Source organism: Chenopodium album, chromosome 15 (assembly GCF_948465745.1).
Source record: "Chenopodium album chromosome 15, dcCheAlbu1.1, whole genome shotgun sequence".
NCBI lineage: Eukaryota > Viridiplantae > Streptophyta > Magnoliopsida > Caryophyllales > Amaranthaceae > Chenopodium > Chenopodium album.
In genome coordinates, this window is record NC_137848.1 from 4,859,164 (window position 1) to 4,867,882 (window position 8,719).

Genomic DNA, 8,719 nt, shown 5'->3' on the forward strand with positions numbered 1-8,719 from the left:
GCATGCAAATAATTATGATACACGCCAAATGAAGGTTAACTTGACACCGGTTGCACCAACCAAACGTAGTGTTTATCTTGGCACCAAATCCTGCACCGATTATAAGGGCATCAAACACTTTTCAAGCCAAGTAAATAATATCCTAAGAGACCAAGTCAGAGGAGGTCTCTAGCTCCTAGGTCTCTTTATCATAAAGAGATTTGTTCTATAGAACAGATTTCTTTGTAATTAATAAGATACCTTATAAGTGAGACGACAGGTCTCCTTGAGCGTAATTATATTACTTATTTAAGAAGAAAAACAGACATGTTATGTAACATAACGGGTCTCTTTGGTGGGTATCAAATAGACCTGTTATGTTACATAACGGGTCTCTTCAATGTATAGTTTTTTTTGTAAAAAAAAAAGAAAATTAAAATTCTCGTGATAATCACGGGTATTATTACTCTACAATAATTGGCAAAAAAAAAAAATTGTAAATTACAAAAGGAATCCATTAAAGAAACTTACATAAACTTATTATTGAAATTTACAAGTATTAAATTATTACATTAACATTTACAAGTACAAGGATAGAAACTTGTTGAAATAATCTACAACTAAGTTAAAAATTTTTTACAAGCATACTCCATATATCTCAATAGTATAACTTGTAGACGTCAAACACCTGTCCAATAATATAATTTAGGAAAATTTGCCAAGAATAATACCACCTTTGCGTGGTCTTCTAATAATGGAACCACCTTTGATTTATCTCAAAATAACACGACCTTTTACACTAATATTCTATAAATGGAACGTGACCTATTGGCAACCTGTTTAATAGGTTACCTGTGACCCGTGTCACAATATTATTGGTCAAGTTTTTTTTACAATTTTTTTTTTTAAAAAAAACCTTAAAATAAAAAAAACTTAATAATAATAAATAAATACCTTAAATAAACGCCTATACCCAGCCCCCTCCACCACCAGACCACCCTCCTATCGGAAACCACCAGCGTCCGGCCACCGTCCCCGTTTCCGGCCCCCATCCCTTCCCTGCCCCTAATTTCGGCCCCACCTCCCCTCCCTGTCCCAGATCCCAACCACCCCTCCTTTCTCCATACTAGATTTTAGCACTCCCCATGTAACACCCTAGAAATTCCTTTCTTTTAAAATACCTGTTTTGCCCTATTTCAAACTTTAAATAGGAATATCTAAGACATTACCGCCACCGTGAAAACGGTTAAGGCAACTATCAAAGACACACAACGGAAGACTAATTTCAAAACCATTCAAAACAAGTTAACTTGAAAAGTCAATCAATGAAAGTAAAGTCAAACCAAAGTCAAACGAAGTAAAATAAAATCAACCTACAACTTGGAACCATTATATGCCCTTATTAAAACCAAACCAAATTCAAAACCTTTGCGTTAGTCATGCATAATAATAATGTCATAAATAATTAAAGCAATAAACACATCATATACTTATAGAAACTAGCATGATTCGCTCTTCACTCATGCCCATTCATGAATATGTTTCATCACCTGAAAAGCTTATCTCTACCTATTTCCACTACTCTCCATTAAAAATGGGTCATCATAGGGCCAAGATAAAGACAAGGCCAACAAACACACAAAACACACAATCAGCAAAGCTGAGTACATAAGCGTAATTAACACACTAGCAAGCAATTCCCTATCAACACACAACTTACCTTGTTGCACCTGTCTTTTTCAAGCATACAACATTCAATAAAATTTCTCACTAGACACTAAATAATTTATTTAGCGTTGATTATGCATTGAACGGGTTTCCCACTAACCTCCTCCAATAAATTGAGGTTACTAACACGGGAGCTAAACGTGCCAGCATCAAAAACCACTCGTAAGTGGCGGAATTCCTGCGCATAATAATAATGAAAGGAATGTACAACGTCCTGTACTCCAGTAGAAGTAATGGTTAAATTTAAAACCCCATAACTCCCCCCATATGTTCATACTCAAGGTATATACGTTCCAAGAGTTTTGGTGTGTAATCTCTTTCACTTTACGTTACTTACAAATTATTAAACTTGGTGATGACTCTCAAACCAAAATCATTCAATCAACAATAATTAATCAACCAATCAAATATACCAACTTAATTCTTGAATAATTAGTGACCACATAATATTTAATGTTGAACCCTTTTTAATTATATCTCGGTGCCAATGACACCTTAAAACGCATAAAGCGCTACAAATCCTATCCCTCGGTGTTAAAAACACCTTAAGTGCACTAAGGCACCAACATACAATTTATTCCTCGTGTGCATAGACACTTAAATAGCTCCTTTCTCATGCTTATAGTATCAATAAAAATTATATGAACACTAATAAAATTCCTTTTCAATATTCCAAACCAAATTAAACATTTAGTTTAATTAAACATGCTCTCTAACATGCCACGAATAAATATGTGGTTCATAAACAATATTTTAAACTATAATTTCCATCCAATAATCCATCACAAATAAATCATACCTCATAATCCAATCACCAATAACATCCAATTCATAAATTTCCAATCCAAACCTAGCATGATACTACTTGTAATCAATCAAACACATTTAGCATGCCACTACATCAATATAATTATGCTAAGTACGCGAACGTACCTTGTATACGATCTTAATATCGCCACAATTAATAAAAATCGCTCACTTAAAAGTCTCCTACAATTTAAAATCATAGAAGAGTATTAAAATCCACTCTACACAAATTTCCAGCAATATATACTATTATAAAATATCTCATAATTTATTTAAAATAAGCTGAAATTATATTTATAACATCATACTTTAATCCCAATTAATGGGTAATTAAAATTCTTTAAAGAAACTTGATTTTTAATGCTTTACCAAAAATTTCAGCACTATATTTTAATTAAAACTTGTTGAAATTTAGTCTTAAAACCTTTAATCAAAGGTTTACACCATTATATATCATAATCCTTCAATAATTACAAATAAAAAAACCTAGGGTTTCAAAAATTGGGGCTTTTTAATTAAAAACATAATTTGAAAATTAATTAACATAATACTCATAATCAAACATCAAAAATTAAATCACAAAACCCATAATTATTATTTAGATGTAGGATTAAATAGGTTTTTTTTTAAAAAATAAAGTTTTAATTTTTAATTTCTTTTTTTTTGGAAAAGGTGGCTGGCCGGCCACCACTGCCGGCTGCCGCCAACAGCCGGCTGCTGCTGCTGGTGGCTGGCGCCGGCGGCCCACCGGTGGTGGTGGTGGTCGGCGGTAAGGGGGAGGCCGAAAAGGGGAAGGGGAAAAGAGAAAGAAAAAGAAAAGAAAAATAAAGAGAAAAGGGAGAGAAGTTTACCTTGGGTTTTCTCCACTCTGGGCAAAGTTGATTTGCCTCATATGTGGGATATTTATACCCCTTATCTAGAAACCCTTCTCCCAAAACTTTCCTCTTTTAATTTTCCTAATCCCTTCCCTAATAAAACTTTACTTAAAAACTTTCCTAAATTAAACCCCAGCTTAATTAAAATAATTAATTAAATAAACTTTCCTTTTATAAAATATTTTCAAATTTATTAAAATAAATAATTAAAATTCTTTAAATAAAACATTTCAATTTAATTAAATACTTCTCAAAATACTTATTTTAATTAAAATATGTATAAAAAATACGAGGTATTACACTCCAGTCCCCACCTAGCACTGCTTCTACATTTCAATGATCTTCCATAACTTGCTCACTCATTCTCATACTATCATCAATAACAATGGATACCCTGTTCGTGAAAACCGCCGTTGAAGAAATCATCACTTCCCTCGCTTCCGCCGTCTGTAAAAAACTCGCATTCGATCTCATCTGCTTCCTCGATTCCTTAAAACATGCGCTCAGACTTTCAATTTGCGCGGCCTAGCTGGTCCGAGATATTGAGCGCCCGCTTCGAGAAGGGTATTCAATTCGGGGCTGAATTGGTGGATAATGTTGCGTGTGGCCGCTCAAATTGGTGGCTGCTTTTGGTGTGAGAATTGGTGGAGAGGTTATTGCGGTAGTTCACAGCCTTGGTGGTGGTGTAGTCCGGTGGAAGAGCAGTGATTTAGGAGGGTGAGATTGTTGCGATCTGTTGCTGATAGTGGTACGAGTAAGGCAGTTGTGGCGGCTGCTTGCAAGTGCTTCGGTGGTCCGGCGCCACTGTTAGAGGAGATGATGATGGCGGAGGCAGCAGGCTGAGCGGCTGATGGTTGGAGTTGATGGCTGGTTTGAAACTGCAGCAAGGGAGCAGGGGATTTTAATAAAAAAAATTAAGTTTTTTTTTAAAAAAAATAATTAAAATCATTATTATTTAAGAAATTAAAATGCTAAAAAAAAACAATTCTTAACCAACCACTATGTGACACGTGGCCAATGTAACCTATAAATCAGGTTACCAGTTTTTTGTTCCATTTAAAGAAGATTTATGTCAAAGGTCGTGTTATTTTGAGATAATCTAAAGGTGGTACTATATTTGGAGGATAGCTAAAAGGTGGTGTTATTCTTGGCAAATTTTCCTATAATTTATGCAAATAAGTTAGTCAATTAAAAGCCAATAACCAAGTCAGGACAAATTTGTCTTGGGAAATTGGATTCCCTTATGAAATGAAAGAAAGCGGCAGCTATGAATTTGTTCACCACTCTATGGGTTCATTCCTATTCAATTTGCATCTCGAATTCAAGGTATTAATATCGTAATCAGCTCATAAGAACATAAGAAAATCGCAAAGAGTACCTCTGCAACACTACCATATTTCAAAGTCTAACATACACCTGCAGATTCATGGGATGGATACAATGTAAGCCAATGGATAACATTTCTACAATAGCCACTGAAATAGGGGGGGAAAGTGAATAATCTGTATTTTCAAACAATATTTGTGACTCCTACTCAAATTAAAAGTGGTAATAATTCAATAATTTTTCAAAATCCAATATATTATAAAGCATAGACAAATCCGTAATTAAACGATTATATTAAAAAAAAAAAGTGGTAATAAACATAAAATCGGAGTATAATTATGATGCAAAAATTGACACCATGAACATGAGATAAAATCGACACTATGAACATGAGATAAAAATCGACACCATGAACATGAGATAAGAGTACCAAAATTCAATTGTAGATGATTTGGTAAAAGTATTACCCCTGAATTGATTTGCAGAAAATAAGGTCACTTATTACTGATGAAATTAGAAGATTTTGAAATTAGGGTTTCGTAGAAAACGGAAATAAGGCGAAAGGAGCATCGTTATGGTGGCCAGCAAGATTTGTCAGAGATGAATTCGAATCTCCTATACGCTTCTTTTCCTGAAGCGGCCTCTTGAAGGGCGGTGACAACTAGGAGAGAGAAAGCAGTCTCTTGAATTGTGACTGAGTTCCAGATTTGATGAAAAGCGATGATTATGGTTTGGAAGTGATGGGGCTTCTTGAATCCGACCATGACTAGATCGACCTTGGTGCTTCTTGCATAGCATTAATGGAGGAAGAAAGTGGAAGAGGAAGAGAGAGAAAGATGAACTAACGAACGAATTAATGGGGAAATAGGAAATTAGGCGGTTTAATTAAGGTGAGAAGAGGAAAGAGAAACTGTAGGTGAAAGAATGAATGGTGGAAAGGCGAGGGTCGGTTTAAGACTTATGAGGTGATGGGCCTTTACAAATATAAGAAACCTGTTATGATGAACAACAGGTCTTTTATTTCCTTCTCTCTATCTCTTGATAGCCTTTTTGTCATATAAGAGACCTTATATTAGGTCTCTTATATCAAAGAGACACACTACTAGAAAACAGGCATTTCTGACGGAACGGTTCTGACGGACACTAAAATCCGTCGAAAAGTACGAAAATTCCGACGGATATTTCCGACGGAATTGTAATCCGTCGGAAAATTCTTTACTTCCGACGGAAAATCCGTCGGAAATGTTATATTTTCCGACGGATTTAAATTCCGTCGGAAATTTTCGACTGATTTAGTTTCTGTCGGAAATTACCGACGGAATTTAACACCTTTCCGACGGAATTTAAGTTAAAAAAAAAACCCCAAAAGCCTAATTAAAACAACGCCCACCCCTTTTATTTATGACTTTCCTCTCTCTCCTCTCACCGCCTCTCTTCTGCTACTCTCTCCTCTCCTCTCTTCTCTTCCTGTTCCTCTCTTCTTCTCTTTTCTTTCCTCACATCTCTTTCGTCACGTCTCTCTCTTCTCCACTTCTTTCCTCACTTCTCCTCTCTCTTGCCGCAAGGAATGAAGCTCACGGATTGTGGTGGTTCTCTAATTTTCCTCACGAATCTCCTCTCTCCTCTCTAATCTTCTCTATTTCATTCATATTAATGGTTTATACGGTCAAATTCGACCATGAAATCACTAGATCTAGAGGTTTCATGGGCGTATTTAGCCGTATTAAACCAAATTCGAGGAGAAATTAACATCCTACTTCGTGTTAAGGTATGTATTGGTTTTTTTTTTTAATTTTCTGGTTTTTTTTAAAAAAATTTTTTTGGTTGTATTGGTGGTTTTCGACTGTTGTGTGGTTGTGGTTGTATTTTTTTTTTTGTTAATTTTTGGGTGGTTGCTTGGTTAGAATTGTAGATCTAGGTTGGTTAGGGTTAAGTGGGGTGGCTTCGGGTGGTGGGTTTGGTTCAGTTAGGTTAGGGTTGGTTGTATCGTGGCGGAATTTTATTTATTTCAGGGGCTTCGGGCAGTCGTGGTAAAGGTAATGGGTTGTGGTGGTTGGAGGCGGTGATACGCCGTGCCGGTGGTGGCACGGCGTATTTTTTTAAAATTTCGTAAAAGAATTTTCCGATGGAAATTCCGTCGGAAATTTCCAACGAAAGTAAATCCGTCGGAATTTACGACGAATTTTTCCGGCACCTGAAAACCCCTTTTCCAGGGAAAATTCCGTCGAAAATCCATCGGAAAAGTGTTTCCGACGGAAAAAGTGGTTTTTCCTACGACCCCGTTTCCGACAACCACTTCCGACGGAATTCCATCGGAAATGGAGTTTCCGACGGAATTCCATCGGAAATGGAGTTTCCGACGGAAAAATTCCGTCAGAAATGGCTTGTTTTCTAGTAGTGACCTGTTGTATCAACCGACAGGTCTTTTATCACAGATCTCTTTGCCTATTTTATTTTGTAGTAGTAGACCACCTATCGTGCTATGCTTAGAGGTAATATTCTTGTATTCTCAAAATCAAAAACTCACTTGCTTTACTTATATACTGTACTTCCTCTGTTCTTTTATAATCCCACCATATAGGTTAGGCATAATATTTTTGGTAGTGGAAAAAAGGAAGAGAGAGAAGGGTAGAAGTACAACATTAACCATGCGATGTAATTATAAAATAATAAGAATCAAGTGTCAAAAGTAATAAGGTATTTGTAATGCGATTATAGACATTTTATTTCCTTAAATGGATATGGTGCAATATTTGTGAAACTTCTTTAAAAGACAAGTGGTGCAATAATTAAAAACAGAGGAAGTATGTAATATCTTACATCACGACACATTGTAGATTCTTTCTTATTTTCGTGAAGCATTACGTAAATCTGTTAGTTTGGTAGTAGCAACTGTCGACGAATTAGCTTAGATGTTACCCATCAGAACATCTATATTGCATCTATTGGTTGTGAAAAGTATGAAGATGCAATAATGTCAAGCCAATGCATCACCACCAAATATCATCTGAATTTTTTGTTTTTGTGTTGCACTATGAAGCTCACTAGTTTAGTCTTTTGGGAGCGTAAGGTAATCAACCGTTAACTTGGAAATTGGTGATCTACCATATTGGACAGTGTGAGGAGGGTAGCCTGTTGTTGGGGATCCCACTTCATCTATGCCCATGGCTCTATAAAAGCTTAGGACTTTACACTTTTTTAGGGTGTGTTAGGATTTTAATTCCTGACTATTTGGGGGACCTTGAATTAGAATTTTTTTATCATTACGCTTTTTTGTAAGAAACTAATAAGGAGTTGCCAATGAGTTTTAGGAAAACTCATAAACCTCGTTCATGCCTTTTTCCCAAGTAGGTTTCAACGGATATTTAGCATGAATCATAAGTTTACCCATGCCCGAGTTGGTCTACTTGTACCAGAAATGAGTTCGAGAGCGAGGCTAGGGTACTAAAAAACGTTCCTTTTAGAGAAGAATCGCTATTCTAGCCCAAGTGCGGCCTCCACTAGCTCTTCCTTTTTCACAATTTCATCACTAAACAATATGCAACGTGATACCTAAAACTAATTAAGTTTGTTGATTTTATTTACACACATTAATCACATAAGGATTACATTGCAACAAATGTCATTATTCTTATTTATTCCAAATTCATGAAAAGAACAATAAATAAACAAGATTCACCTTGATTTAGGTGATAAAACAACAATTAATTATTCAATTTTAGTCTTTACTTAACGAAAGATACTATGTGAAATTAATTAATTAAAAGTTTGTTTAAAGTGATTAAACAACACTAATTAATCAATTAAAGTTATTTAAACAAGAAAAGAAAAGTGATTTATCTAAGTGCTTAGGAAACTAATCGTTCTTCTTTGTATACTAAGATCTCCGTCTTATATATTTATGGACCTTCTTTCTTTTTCGTACCTCCAAGGACATCAAATGGATGAATTAGGGTTAAAGAGTATTTGGGAAGAAAGGAGAAAACTAGTATGATAGTAAGACA

General features: G+C 35.3%; 1 long non-coding RNA gene across 1 annotated transcript; it reads right to left on the minus strand.

Moving 5' to 3' along the window:
* Positions 1 to 456: 456 nt before the first annotated feature.
* On the minus strand, positions 457 to 5,677 carry LOC145582761 (uncharacterized). The gene is made up of 2 exons (XR_014099933.1): positions 5,183 to 5,677; positions 457 to 4,267 (listed from the first exon to the last, which is right to left on the minus strand). It is a non-coding gene; the product is annotated as an uncharacterized LOC145582761 (long non-coding RNA).
* Positions 5,678 to 8,719: the final 3,042 nt, after the last annotated feature.